We start from the raw sequence: 15,551 nt of genomic DNA, 5'->3' as shown, positions 1-15,551 counted from the left end.
GAGAATTGGGTTTTTTTTTCATAGGGTTTTGGAAAGACTGAGGCAATCGTTGCTGAAGTCAGTGTTGTACTAGTGAATCGGGGTTTAAATGAAGTGGGTGTGATTACTCTTGACTGTTTTGTAAAATCGAAGTTATGTCTGTGATTGAAGGATTAAAAGGGTATCTATAGGATTGAGTATGCGGAGTGAATGAAAATTATTGGATTAATCTAACAAGACAGTTAGTGGATACAAGGTCGTGAATATAAAGCTGTATCGGAGATTAGCAGATTGGATTGTTTGGGGTTCTCTAGAGACCTACCGGCTGGGGCAAAAAGGATTTCGGCGAGCAGTCAAAGGACATCCGTATAGATTTACGATATATTCTTGCAGTCATTTATATTTCAAGAGTCAAAAACTGATAGATTGCTTGAATATTAGCAAATCTCCATACTACCTTCCGCAGCCAGATGTCCAATGCATTCTCGAGCAAGAAAGCACGTAATTCGACATAAGTGGTGAACCCGACGTGAAAGCTTGAGGTGGAAGGTATTAGATTTCGTTTGATTTTATTTTTATTTTTATGGAAAATAAAAATAAAAATTTTGAAGGATCTTTGGGAGGAGTTTCTGGTGGGGGTTCTTCTAAAGGACAAGGTATGCACATGGATCCATCTATTGCTAGTATGTTTCAAGCCTTTTCATTATCAATACAGCAACAGCAAAGCAATGATCGAAAGGAAGCTTTGGCAACCAAAGCATTGCAAGCAGTGGTCAATAAAATTGATCAATTTGATGGGAGGAATATTTCAAGGTATTTAAGATGTTATGTTCGTGAAATGGAATTAAATCGGGTTTCTGAGAAGAAAATGGTTGAATTATTTGGCACTTGCCACGATATCGGAGATAAGAGACCATATTACATCCATTATGAATCATTATGGGAATTCATGGGAGGTTTTTTCACATGCATTGAAAGACGAATATTTCTTGGAAGATGCTAATTGCGTTACTAAGAAGTTGTTTCTGGAATGGATTGAATGGCCTAATAAGAATTTGCAAGCAACAGAGCTACTAAGGGAATTTGAGAGGTAATACTCTCAATTATCGAAGGTAGAAAAATTGACATTGGAGCCGAACAAGGTTGATCTATTTCTTCAAGCTGCTGATGGAGAATTCCAAGGGAAATTAAAACTCCTTTTTGAAGATAAAGAAGCAGATGAAGGATTGACAACAAAATGGAAGAACGTTGATGATGCGGTGGGGTTGCTTACAAAAAGAGAAAAGAGAAAGGATAGCAGTAATATTCCAAAAATAGTACAAACATCCAAAGCTCCAATATGTACAACACCACCAAGAATGCCTACAGTTCAACCTTCGACATCCTTATCAAAGAAAGCAGATATGGGTATAGAAGAAATTATACGAGGAATGCGAGATCTTCAAATCAAATTGGCAAGACTTGAAGAGAATACTTCTACAATTCGAAGAATGTTTCAAAACAAGGATATGTACAAAGATGCATTTGATGTGATGATGCTTCACACACTAAGAAAGATTGCAATGAATTTAATAATATGATACGGCAAGGAATTATTTGCTGGAAAGATGGGAAGATAGCATTAAAAGATAGGGAGGATCTTCTTCAAACCAATTTTGGCAAGGGAGGAATGAGAGCATTGGTTCAAGATTACTTAAAAGAGCATGAAACAACAGCATGAGAAAGTGCAAGTTATGGTGCTAGACTAGATGATGACCTTGGTGGAAGTACGAAAATTAGTGAGTTTTGGGCTTCTGCCATTTCTACAATGCAAGAAGGGAAATTACCTTGAGAAGCGTTATTAAGGACTACAGCTACAATACGAAGTGCAATAGGTTGGGAGGATCCTGTTGAGTCTCTTTCAGTTCATGCGTATATTGCTAAGAGCCAACATGAAGCTTTGATGGAAGAAAAGAGACGAGGAAATTTTGATGATACGAGAGAAGAAAATTCTTCTAAGAGGCAAACTCGAGGAGACAAGGCTCGGGAGGCAGCTTCACAAGAATTACCTGTAAAAGATACCTCAGCATCATTGGAAGAAAAAACAAGAGAGACAAAAGATAAGGGCAAATCAATTGCTTATAAGCTACTTTCTGACATTGAAGCGGCAACAAATTTGAAAGGGGTGTTGGAAGAACGTATATTAAATGCTAAGGTGGAATTCACATTGAAAGAAATCTTGAGAATTGCAAAGAAGGAGTTTCATGATGTTATCATTGACAGCATTAAGCGAAAGAGGCAATTAATGGACAAATTTGGAATGAGTCATGCTATTGATGGAACAATATATAAAGATGAAGAAGAGGTTGATATTGGTTACAAGCAACCAACAAATGAAAAGAATGGGTATAATCAACGAGTATGTTTCAAAGATTATAGTGATAAGGAAATAGAAACTTTGAGTCATTATACTCGAAAGCATTGGGTAAGGGCAACTACTGAGGTATTGGTGAAAGTAGGAGATATAGAAGAATCAATTGATGCTTTAGTCGACGATGATTCTGAAATAAATCTTATGTCTAAAGATCTTTATAAGAAGCAAAAATGGCCAATTGATATGGAACATGGATGGGCAATACGAGCAGCTAATAACACACGGGGCGAATTATATGGAGCTTGTCCAGATGTCAAAATTCGGATTGGGGATGTTGCGACGGAGCAACATTTCTTTGTTCAAGATACAACGTCTTATCCATTGATTTTAGGACAACCTTATATTACGGCAACACAGATGGAAACAAAAGTACTTGACGATGGTTCTGCTTATGCAAGGGTACGTAGCGAAGATGGGAGGAAAGCTGTATAATTTCTAACAGTACTTCCTAACCATGAACGGAATTGAGATAGGTTGAGGGAGAAACCATTGCCAAAGATTGTTGAAGGATTTAAGGATTTTGGGGAGGTACCACTGTAAAGCGAGATTATGGAGGTACAAAAGAGGAGGTATTCTCGTGAGATGAAGGTACCTTTGATGCGAGTTTTATTGGTATTTTGGAGAATAGAAATATTATGTATAAGAAAATTAATGATTTTAAAAGAAAAGAAAGAAAAAGATTATATAATATTGAAGGAGAATTATGCAAGTTAGGTACATTGTAAGATGATGATAGGATTTTAGGTGTTTATGAAGAAAATGGACTGGAAGATTCATTGGAATTGATTACATCTATTGGGTTAGAGGATAATGATAAGATTGTTGAGATTCATTCAAGAGAGGTTTATACCATACTTGAATCTTTTCAAGCACCAAAAGTTACTATAGAGACGAGATATAAAACGGCAGATAAGAAGATAAATCCTGTTGCCGAACCATTACCAAAAGATTCTAAGGAACAAATTGGAGAAGCATCAAAAAAAGCAAGTTTAAGAGATCCAATGAGTATTGGACATCAGTTTACTAAAGAGACTTTTGAAGAATTGAAGATTGGTTCTGATGGTTCTTTATTACTAGAGGAAATTACTTGCTTCAAAAAGATGTTGGCTAAACAAGGTAGATCGTTTGCCTTCGAATCTCATGAAATTGGGTGTGTGGATCCGAATATTATAACACCTATGGTTATCTTCACTATACCGCATGTACCTTGGAATCTAAGACCAATTCCAATATCGAGGGCACATTTACCTAAATTGGTGGAACTATTAAAAGAAAAGATGAAGATGAAAATATTGGAACCCTCATTTGTACCGTATTCTAGTCGATGATTTACGGTACCTAAGAAGAATGGGTCACTACGGTTTATTCAAGATATGCAACTGATGAATGCATTAACTGTCAAGAATGTAGGAATTGGACCTATTGTGGATGAATTTGCTGAGGTATTTGCTGGAAGGGTGATCTATTCAATCAGTGACTTGTATTCAGGTTATGATCAATTTCAACTTATCGAAGGAAGTAGAGATATGACAACAATGAAGATACCACTTGGATTGGTTAGAATGTGCACTCTTCCTCAAGGCACGACCAACTGAGTTGCACATATGATGAATGGGATGAATAAGGTATTGAGAGATTTTATTCCGGAGAAGACTATGCCTTTTTTGGATGATGTTCCTATAAAAGGGTGCAGAGAAGGAGACAAGGATGAAACTTTAGATAAGAGGGGGATGGGCTGTGGATCAAGATGATTTAAGTAGGAATAGATTTGCAGTTTGATTTGGAGCTAAAGTTTTAAGTATTCATTAGCGTGCATATTTGCAAGTCAAAAGAGAACTTTGGGAAGTTGTTTCGGCTATGAAAGCTGAAAAGGACTATTTGATTGGGACAGTAGTAGTAATTGAAATAGATTGCTTGCCATTGCTTGTAATGATTACTAACTGTTCAACGCCAGATATTGCAATGTTGAGATGGATTGCTTATATTAAGTCACTAAATCCAGAATTTAAGCATGTTACTAGGAAGAACAATTTAGTAGCAGACATGCTATCTCGAGCAAGATACGAGAGGGAGGACGAAATGATTGAAGACATTGATGATGTCGGATTGAAATTCTATTCAATATCAAATCTCAACAGAGAAGACAAGCTATTTCTTGAAGAATCTTATGAAGGAGAATTATTGAATATTGGTCATTACTTGAATACCTTGACTAAGCAGGAGAATTGGTCTACAGAAAAATTCAAATAAATAAGAAAAAAAGTATATGGATTTTTGCTTCAAGATGGATTTTTATGGAAGAGACCGAAGAAAGGAATTAGGATGCCACAACGAGTGATAGGCAAAAAGGAAGAAAAACTAAAATTATTAAAGGAGTTTCTTGATAGTTTATGGGCAGGGCATAGAGGAATCTAGGCTACTTTTGCTAAACTCAAGGAACGATATTGGTGGAAAAATATGTATCGAGATGTGCTCTCATTTGTAGAGTCATGTGAAATCTGTCAATGGTATTCTAATATCCGACATCGAGATGGTCTTCATCCTACGTATCCTCTGGCTATTCATTTTAAATGGGTTGTTGATTTGGTTATTATGCCAGTTGGATTATGGCAGATGAGATATTTGGTCTTAGCTCATGAAGATTTATCAAATCAAGTAGAAGGAAGAGCATTGAGGACAAAATCTATAGAGGGGATTTGTAGGTTTTTGCTTGAAGATGTCATTTGCCGCTACAGATGCGTAGAAAAAATCACTGCAGATCGTGGAGAATTAAATGCACAAGAAGCTCGTAAGTTCTTTGAAAGATGTGGAGTTAAACTATCACTGACTACTGCTTATAATCCGGAAGGGAATGCAAAAAGCGAACGTGGTCACCCACCGATTGTGAAAGCATTAGTTAAAGCTTGTAATGGGAAAGTTAGAGAGTGGCCACGACTTTTGTCATTTGCATTATGGGCTGATCAAACAACACATAGTTCAGTGACAGGATGTATGCCAGTAGAACTTATGACAGGTCAAAAACCAATTATGCCGATTGAAGAAAAGGTACTTACTTGGAGTATGCTACCATGGGAAGATGGATTGACAAGAGAAGAACTTCTCGTTATTAGAATTTGACAATTGGAGCAAAGATCAGAAGATGTGCAAATAGCATTGGAAAGGTTAAAAAGAGCAAGGTTACAAAATAAGGCACGATTTGATAAGCAACATCGATTGAGACCTAAAGCAATCGAGGAAGGTGACTGGGTACTTGTTTATGACAATAGTCTGGATAATCAATATAGTATTTTGCAGAAATTTTCAAAAAATTAGTTTGGACCATATGTAGTAACAATTGTTCATGATAATGCGACTTACTCATTACGGGAGTTAGATGGTACAAAATTGAAGATACCAATTGCAGAGAAGCGAGTAAAAATATTTAAACGAAGACATACGGAGATGAATATGGAAGACCTTAATGAAGGTATAAAGATTCTGCAGTAAGAAGATGAAAGTGATTTGGATAATGAAGGTGACGAAGATGAACTAGACAAAGACATAGAGAATATATTCTAAATCAAAAAGAAATTGGATAAATTGGTGCATACCGGAGGATGCACAAGTTCAGAGGGGGTAGATGTCGTATTGTAATATGAGTATACCATGAAAATATAAAGAAAGGGGACTTTTATTAATATTCAGTAACCTCGAATATTGGGAGCAACGACCAATTCCACTGTAAATACTGAGAGGCCAGGTTCAGTTACCCCGTTACAGTCAGCCGGGGCATACTGAAATGCTCTGTTCGATTCCAATAAGGGGAGTCAGCAGAAAGGAAAAGGACCAATTCAATGACGAGTGAGCCTGGTTCGAAGAGCCAATTGGATCCAATTTCAAGACATCCAATCCAGGTCTTACTACAGGCCTCTTAGCCAATATGAGACCTGAACTAGTTGGACGATTCAATGTGGTCCCGATTACGAGGCTTCGATTTTGTTTTAGGTTGTTTCGTCCTTTGTGCCATTTCGGGAACGTCGTTTCTGTAAAAAGATCTCTTAAAGGTAAAAACAGAGGAGAAAGCTCTGACGACAGAGCCAATTCCGGATCCAAGATGGAAGATTGAAGAAATTCAGAGGCTACGGTTTAAAGAGGAAAGAATTAGGGTTAAAGGGGAGGATAGGTTAAGAAATGAAGGAGAGAGAATAAAGTTTTTAGAAAGGGTCGAAGAGCTAGCTTCATGCTTCGAAAGGAGAAAAAAAAAGATAGAGAATTGGGATTTTTTTTCATAGGGTTTTGGGAAGACTGAGGCAATCGTTGCTGAAGTCAGTGTTGTACAAGTGAATCGGGGTTTTAATGAAGTAGGTGTGATTACTCTTGGCTGTTTTGTGAAATCGAAGTTACGTCTATGTGTCACGGACATACATATAATTACCTATATGAATAGATAAAAGTATGTAAAAGTAGATAAAAGTAGGTTAATTGTGTAATATCTTCTAGAGAAGCTTCTTACAAGCTTCATAGACGCTGCTTTGACTTTATAGGAGTCTATAGTTGACTTTTAGGTTAGAAACTTGGTCAACAAGTTAGCCATGTGCCACGCATGTTGGAAGCTTAAAGAACAAGCTAACTACATGGTCCATCCATAGAAAACTTGCCTTGCAAGCAAAGGCATGTGGCCTAGAAAGTCAACATATATTGGAGGTCTTATAGAACATCGCCACGTGGCTTCTAGTTAGATAGTATATATAGATGCAAGAGTGAAGCCCTCTTCACTCTTGTCAACTCCTTTCTTGCTTCTAGTCTAGTTTCAAGGGTCTCTAGTTTTCTTGTATTTTGGCAATAGCCATTCCAGTTTCTTTCTTAATATACATATTTCTATTTTGTCCTATTTCTTTTTGAGAAAAGTCTCACTTACTCTTTAGCTTTCATCGAGTTCTTGTCCTTGACAGATTGACAAGAGTACACTTACAATATCAGAGCTTTGTCTTTTCTTGATTAAGAGTGGATTACCCCTTTTTCTTGATAAGACATAAGTGCATTAGAAGTTGCGGATTACCCTCTTTTAAACTGATATTGTTCTTAGTATTTTCTTTGTTATCAATTCCTCTCTTCTATTTGTTTTGAGCGTTATTAGACATCTTCTCTTTTCTAAGTGCTACTATGGCAGAGCTTGTTGAAATGAAGAGTGCAATGGCACAGATGCAAGAACAATTGAGGGAGTTAATGCTTGCGATGCATCAACTCAATTTACCACCACAAGGAGCAACAAGAATGGTAGGAAGTGAAGATATAGAGATGATTGGGGCTGCTTCAACATCTGCACCAAACCATGTTCCTTCTCCCAGAATGGAACACCCTTCGAGTGTTAGAGAACCGAGAGTTGCCTTGCCCGAGAAGTTTGATGGTACCAGATCCAAGTTTCGAGGATTCATCAATCAGGTCCAACTAGTGATTGAACTTCAACCCCAGAGCTATCCAACTCCAGGGTCACAAGTTAGATTCATTGATACACTTCTTTCAGGTTCAGCATTGTCATGGTTTTCATCTTTTCTTGAACGACGAGATCCAATATTGGATAATCTGGAGGCTTTTTTGGCGGAGTTTCGATCCATGTTTGGAGAACATGATGCAATTCGTGTTGCAACCAACAAGATCCATATTTTGCGACAAGGCAATCGATCAGTAACATTATATGCTTCGCAATTTTGACAACTTGCAACTGATATCAAGTGGAATGATGCCGCACTTGTGAGTCAATTTCTCTACGGATTACAATATGAGGTAAAGAAATTGATGCTTAATTTACCTGATCCTCAAACATTGAGTCAAGCAATTGACTTTGCTGTGAAGTGCGACAATCGACTTTTTGAATTTCGATCCGAGAGTCGCACAAGTGGGCCTCAACGTTACTACAATTCAATGGCAACACCGACGTCTCCTCAATACATACCTTCAAAAGTAGAGGATATACAAATTGATGCAATACGTTTCAAACCTCTTACTGAGCAAGAAAAGTCTCGTCGTCGACAAGAAGGATTGTGCTTATATTGTGGAGAACCTAAGCACACTACTCAACATTGTCCAAAGAAGCGACGTAACTACAAAATGAGGAGTACGGCTGTCAAAGAAGACAGTATGTCGGAAAACGAGTACGTCCAGCTACAATAGGGACCGTGCGGCTGGAATCTTGTACAACTTCTAATGAAGGTCCTATCCTCTCCTCAGAACCATCTCCTTGTTTTATAATAGATGTGCGTTTAGGACCTAATAATTACAAAGCCTCTTCCTTGGTAGATTCAGGAGCCTCATCTTGTTTTTTAGATGAAGAATTTGCTAGATGTCATAGAATATCATTAATACAAAAAACTAAACCTGTACACGTAGAAGTCATAGATGGTCGTCCGTTGTCTTCTGGAGATGTAACTCACGAAACACTTCCTGTAGATGTAGTAATAAATGGTCATAGTAGTTGCGTAATTTTTAATATAATTAGATCTCCCTCTAATCCAGTAATTTTAGGCTTATCATGGTTAGAAAAGTATAATCCTCGAATAGATTGGATTTCTCGTAAACTTGATTTTCCTCAGAGCATTAGTAACAGTTCTATTAATCAAGTAAAAAACCATGAGTCTAGTATAGTAAAACTCGCACTTATAGGTGCAAAAGCATTTATACACGCAGCAAAAGAAGGATCAACTTTTGCTATTTATGCTGCACCTATTTCTGAAAGCGTAAAGACTTCAAGTGGCATTCCAAGTCAATATCAGGATTATCAAGACGTTTTTGAGAAAAAGAATGCAGATATTCTTCCTGAGCATCGCCCATACGATTGTTCAATCGATCTCAAGGAAGGAACTCAGCCACCATTTGGACCAATTTACAGTTTATCGCAAGATGAGTTGGCTGAACTCAAGACATATATTGACGAGAATTTAGCGAAGAATTTCATATGCCATTCAAAATCTCCAGCAGGAGCTCCAATTTTATTCGTAAAGAAAAAAGATGGATCTTTACGAATGTGTGTTGACTATCGAGGACTCAACAAGATCACAATCAAGAACAGGTATCCATTACCTTTGATATTAGGACTCCTTGACCAGTTAAATCAAGCTAAGATCTATACAAAAATAGATCTAAGAGGAGCATATAATCTAGTACGGATCAAAGAAGGAGATGAATGGAAGACTGCGTTTCGAACCAGGTACGGGCATTTTGAATATAATGTCATGCCTTTTGGACTCACGAATGCACCAGCTGCTTTTCAACATCTCATGAATGATGTATTTTGTGAATTCTTAGACAATTTTGTCGTCTTCTACCTAGACGATATCTTGATTTATTCTAAGAATGTTGAAGAACATGAAATACATGTTCGTCAAGTATTACAAAAACTCAGAGATGCAGGATTGTACGATAAGATGGAAAAGTGTGCATTTCACACTACTCAAGTTGACTTTTTAGGATACATCATTTCAAATGATGGTCTTATGATGGATTCTAAGAAAGTCCAAACAATCATGGATTGGAAGATTCCAAAGACTGTAAGAGATGTCCAATGTTTCTTGGGATTTGCCAATTACTATCAGATCTTCATCAAAGACTTCTCACGAGTTGCAGCTCCACTTACACGCTTGACTAGTAAAGATAAATTCCAATGGAATCAAGAAGCGGAAGCAGCATTTGAAGCCTTGAAGACATCGTTTGTCTCTGCACCAGTCTTATATCGTGTTGACTTTTCCAAGGTATTTTTTATGGAAACAGACGCATCGGATTTTGCCTTGGATGCAGTTTTATCACAAATGGGAACAGATGACAAACTTCATCCGATAGCTTTTCATTCAAAAAAATTCTGAGCAGCCGAGATCAATTATGAGATCCACGATAAAGAACTTCTTGCAATCGTGGATTCCTTTCAAGAATAGCGTCATTATCTAGAAGGTGCTTCTAGTCCAGTCACTGTGTATACAGATCACAAGAACCTCGAGTATTTCATGTCAGCACGCGTGTTGAATCGTCGTCAAGCTCGTTGGAGTATGTCTTTGTCAAGATTCGAGTTCATTATCACTTATCAGCCAGGAAAACAACAAGGTTTGTCCGATGCCCTGTCTAGACGTTCTTATTTTGCACCAAAAGAAGGAGATGCAGCTTTTGAGCAACAAAGAACGGTCCTCTTGAAACCGGAGCAATTTCATCTCCGAGCAGTGAAATCAACATTGACTGTTGATTCAACTTTTCTCAAGCAAATCCAGTCCAGTATGTCCTCAGACCCTCTTGTTCATGATATCGAGAATAATTCTTCCAAGTCTCATGATTCTTCTAAGTTCGAGTTCAAGAATAATCTATTATATTTTGAAGGACGCCTATATGTTCCAGAAGGAAAAGCACGTTTGCGTATTCTTCAAGCATGTCATGACTTTCCAGCAGCAGGGCACTTTGGATATAATAAGACTCTGGAACTCATATCAAGAGATTTTTGGTGGCCACAAATGTGGAAGTCAGTCAAAGACTTTGTACAATCATGTGATATTTGTTCAAGATCAAAAATTCCTCGACATCGACCTTACGGACTTCTTCAGCCATTACCTATACCAGAACAACCATGGTCTTCTGTTTCTATGGATTTCATCACAGATCTTCCAAACTCAAGATCTTATGATTCTATATTTGTGATAGTAGATCGTTTCACCAAGATGGCACATTTTATGACATGTACAAAATCTATCACAGGTGAAGAAACAGCTAAGCTTTTCATTGATAATATCTATCGCTATCATGGATTACCTAAAGATATCATATCGGATAGGGGAACTCAATTTGTGTCGAGATTCTGGAGGACTCTTTTCAAGATTTTAAAAGTGGACATAAAGCTATCTTCAGCTTTCCATCCTCAAACTGATGGACAAACAGAGCGCGTAAACCATGTCTTGGAATAGTATTTAAGGTGTACCATCAACTACCAACAAGATGATTGGACAAACCTTCTGCCATTGGCAGAGTTTGCTTATAATAATACGGTACATTCCTCCACGCAACAAACACCTTTCTTTGCCAATTATGGCTATCATCCACGACTTGATACTTTTGATTTTTCAAAAGTTGATAATCCTGCAGCAGAAGATATGGCAAATCGGTTGTCAGAGTTACATGCAATAATGAAGGCGCAGTTGAAGAAAGATCAAGAACGACAAAAGATAAATGCAGATGTATATCGTAAAGAGCAACCACAACTCAACGTGGGTGATAAGGTATGGCTACTTCGTCGCAATATCAAGACCACTCGACCTTGTGACAAATTGGACTATCGTAGGTTTGGCCCCTTTTCTGTTTCTGAACAGATCAACCCAGTTGCATATCGGTTACATCTACCGGAGTCAATGAAGATCCATCCTGTATTCCACGTGTCTCTTCTTGAACCATATAAGACAGTGGATATACAAGGAAGAAGACAAATGCCACCGCCTCCTATAGAAGTAGATAATAATGAAGAATTTGAGGTGGAAGAGATATTAGACTCAAGGCGGCGCCAAAATAAGCTGGAATATCTTGTTCATTGGTGCGGAAATGATATTAGTGAGCGCACATGGGAGCCATCCAGGAATCTAGCAAATGCATCAGCTAAAGTCAAAGTTTTTCATCAACGACATCCATCAAAACCAAGATGAAAACCTCTCTTATAAAAGAGACAAGATTGAGGCAAGATAACATTCAATTTCCTATCCTTCTTTGTAACTTCTTTGCATTTTGTGACGCTAATTAGATGGAGAGCCAACAACCAACGGATTCAACTCAAGAACCTTCGTTTGCTGACTTACCGGATGAGACATTGCGATTGTCACAACCTTCAAGATGACGCAACCGAGATGAAGACCCTCAAGAACGACATGTTCTTCCTCGAATAGATGGTGAGATACAACGCGTTTGGTATCACGACCTTGGAAGAGATTCTCGATGTTTGGTGATATTATTGGAGATAGGAACGACTCCTGATGGTGTTTCAAATGTATTATTTGAAGGAAGTTATGAAGGCCTCAATAGTGATCAAATAACAGGGTGGTCTTCTCGCCCTGGAATGGGACACTATCGATGGCTAAGAGGACCCATCAACTATCTTCGAAGAGAACGAAGATCAGAGTATGTAGCAAATACAATTCGCCGCATATTAGATTTTCTCAATATATAATCACCGCTCCTCGTGGAACTCGTCCCTAGAAGGGGGGGTAATGTCACGGACATACATATAATTACCTATATGAATAGATAAAAGTATGTAAAAGTAGATAAAAGTAGGTTAATTGTGTAATATCTTCTAGAGAAGCTTCTTAGAAGCTTCATAGACGCTGCTTTGACTTTATAAGAGTCTATAGTTGACTTTTAGGTTAGAAACTTGGTCAACAAGTTAGCCATGTGCCACACATGTTGGAAGCTTAAAGAACAAGCTAACTACGTGGTCCATCCATAGAAAACTTGCCTTGCAAGCAAAGGCATGTGGCCTAGAAAGTCAACATATATTGGAGGTCTTATAGAACATCGCCACGTGGCTTCTAGTTAGATAGTATATATAGAGGCAAGAGTGAAGCCCTCTTCACTCTTGTCAACTCCTTTCTTGCTTCTAGTCTAGTTTCAAGGGTCTCTAGTTTTCTTGTATTTTGGTAATAGCCATTCCAGTTTCTTTCTTAATATACATATTTCTATTTTGTCCTATTTCTTTTTGAGAAAAGTCTCACTTACTCTTTAGCTTTCATCAAGTTCTTGTCCTTGACACTATGATTGAAGGATTAAAAGAGTGTCTATAGGATTGAATATGCGGAGTGATTGAAAATTTTTGGATTAATCTAACAAGACAGTGGATACAAGGTCGTGAGTATAAAGTGGTATCGGAGATTAGCAGATTGGGTTGTTTGGGATTCTTTGTAACGTCTAGAGACCTATCGACTGGGGCAAAAAGGATTTCAGCGAGCAGTCGAAGGACATCCGTATAGATTTATGGTATATTCTTGTAGTCGTTTATATTCCAACAGTCAAAAATTGATAGATTGCTTAAATATTATTGAATCTCCATACTACCTTTTGCAGCCAGATGCCCGACGTGTTCTTGAGCAGGAAAGTATATAATTCGACACCGTTTCTATTGGTGAAAAGACTTCAAGTGGCATTCCAAGCCAATATCAAGAATTTCAAGATGTATTTGAAAAAAAGAATGTGGATACACTCCCAGAACACCTCCCTATGATTGCTCAATTGACCTTCAAGAAGGAGCACGACCGCCATTTGGACCAATCTACAGTTTATCACAAAATGAGTTGGCTGAACTCAAGGAGTATATTGAAGAAAATCTAGCCAAGAATTTCATACGCCATTCTAAATCTCCGGTAGGAGCTCCAATTCTATTTGTGAAGAAAAAAGATGGATCATTGTGGATGTGTATTGATTATCGAGGACTCAAGAAGATTACCATCAAGAACAGGTATCCACTACCTTTAATATCTGGACTTCTTGATCAGGTGAATCAAGCTAAGATCTATACAAAAATAGATCTTTAGAGAGCATACAATCTAGTACGTATCAAAAAAGGAGATGAATGGAAGACTGCGTTTCGAACTTGGTATGGACATTTTGAATACAACGTCATGCCTTTAAGACTTACAAATGCACCAGCAGCTTTTCAACATCTAATGAATGATGTTTTTCGAGAGTTTTTGGACGATTTTGTGGTCTGTTATCTAGACGACATCTTAATCTATTCTAAGAATTCAGAAGAACATGAACTTCATGTTCGTCATGTGTTACAAAAATTAAGAGATGCAGGACTCTATGCCAAGATAGAAAAGTGTGTGTTCCACACTACTCAAGTCGATTTCTTAAGTTACATCATTTCAAATGATGGACTTATGATGGATCCTAAGAAAGTTCAAACTATTATAGACTGGAAGATCCCCAAAACGGTAAGAGATGTCCAATGTTTTTTGGGATTTGTCAACTACTATCAAATCTTCATCAAAGACTTCTCTCGAGTTGCAGCTCCACTTACATGTTTGACTTGTAAAGACAAACTCCAATGGAATCAAGAAACGAAAGTTGCTTTTGAATCTTTGAAGATAGCGTTTGTTTCTGCACCAATCTTGTATCGTGTTGATTTTTCCAAAGCATTCTTTATGGAAACAAATGCATCAGACTTTGCTCTAGATGAGGTGTTATCACAAATGGGAACAAATGACAAACTTCATCCAATAGCCTTTCATTCAAAAAAATTCTCAGCAGCAGAAATTAATTATGAGATCCACAACAAAGAGCTTCTTGTAATTGTGGATTCTTTTTAAGAATGGCATCATTATCTAGAAGGCGCTTCCAATCCAGTCACTGTGTATACGGATCACAAGAACCTCAAATATTTTATGTCAGCACGGGTATTAAATCATCGCCAAGCTCGTTGGAGCATGTCTTTATCAAGATTCGAGTTCATCATCACTTATCGGCTAGAAAAACAACAAGATTTGTCCGATGCCTTGTCTAGACATTCTTATCTTGCATCAAAAGAAGGAGATGTAGCTTTTGAGCAACAAAGAACGGTTCTCTTGAAGCCGGAGCAATTTCATCTTCGAGCAATAAAATCAACATTGACTATTGATTTAACTTTTCTTAAGTAAGTCCAGTTAAGTATGTCTTCAGACCCTCTTGTTCATGATATCAAGAATAATTCTTCTAAATCTCATGATTCCTCTAAATTTAAATTTAAGAACAACCTATTCTATTTTGAAGCACGCCTATATGTTCCAGAAGGAGAAGCACGTTTACGTGTTCTTCAAGCTCGTCACGACTTCCCAGCAGCATGACATTTTGGATATAATAAGACTTTGGAGCTGATATCTAGGGATTTTTGGTGGCCTCAAATGTGGAAGGCAGTTAAAGATTTTATACAATCATTTGATGTTTGCTCAAGATTGAAAACTCCTCGTCATCAATCTTTTGGACTTCTTCAGCCATTATCCATTCTAGAACAACCATGGTCTTCTATTTCTATGGATTTCATCACGGATCTTCCAATCTCAAGTTCTTATGACTCTATATTCGTGATAGTAGATCGTTTTACCAAGATGGCACATTTTGTACCATGTACAAAATCTATCACAGGTGAAGATACAGCTAAGCTCTTTCTTGACAATATCTATCGCTATTATGG

The sequence above is a fragment of the Physcomitrium patens genome, chromosome 6, assembly GCF_059467195.1.
Source record: "Physcomitrium patens ecotype Gransden chromosome 6, ASM5946719v1, whole genome shotgun sequence".
In the NCBI taxonomy this organism is placed as follows: domain Eukaryota; kingdom Viridiplantae; phylum Streptophyta; class Bryopsida; order Funariales; family Funariaceae; genus Physcomitrium; species Physcomitrium patens.
Note: the sequence above shows the minus strand (reverse complement) of the source record.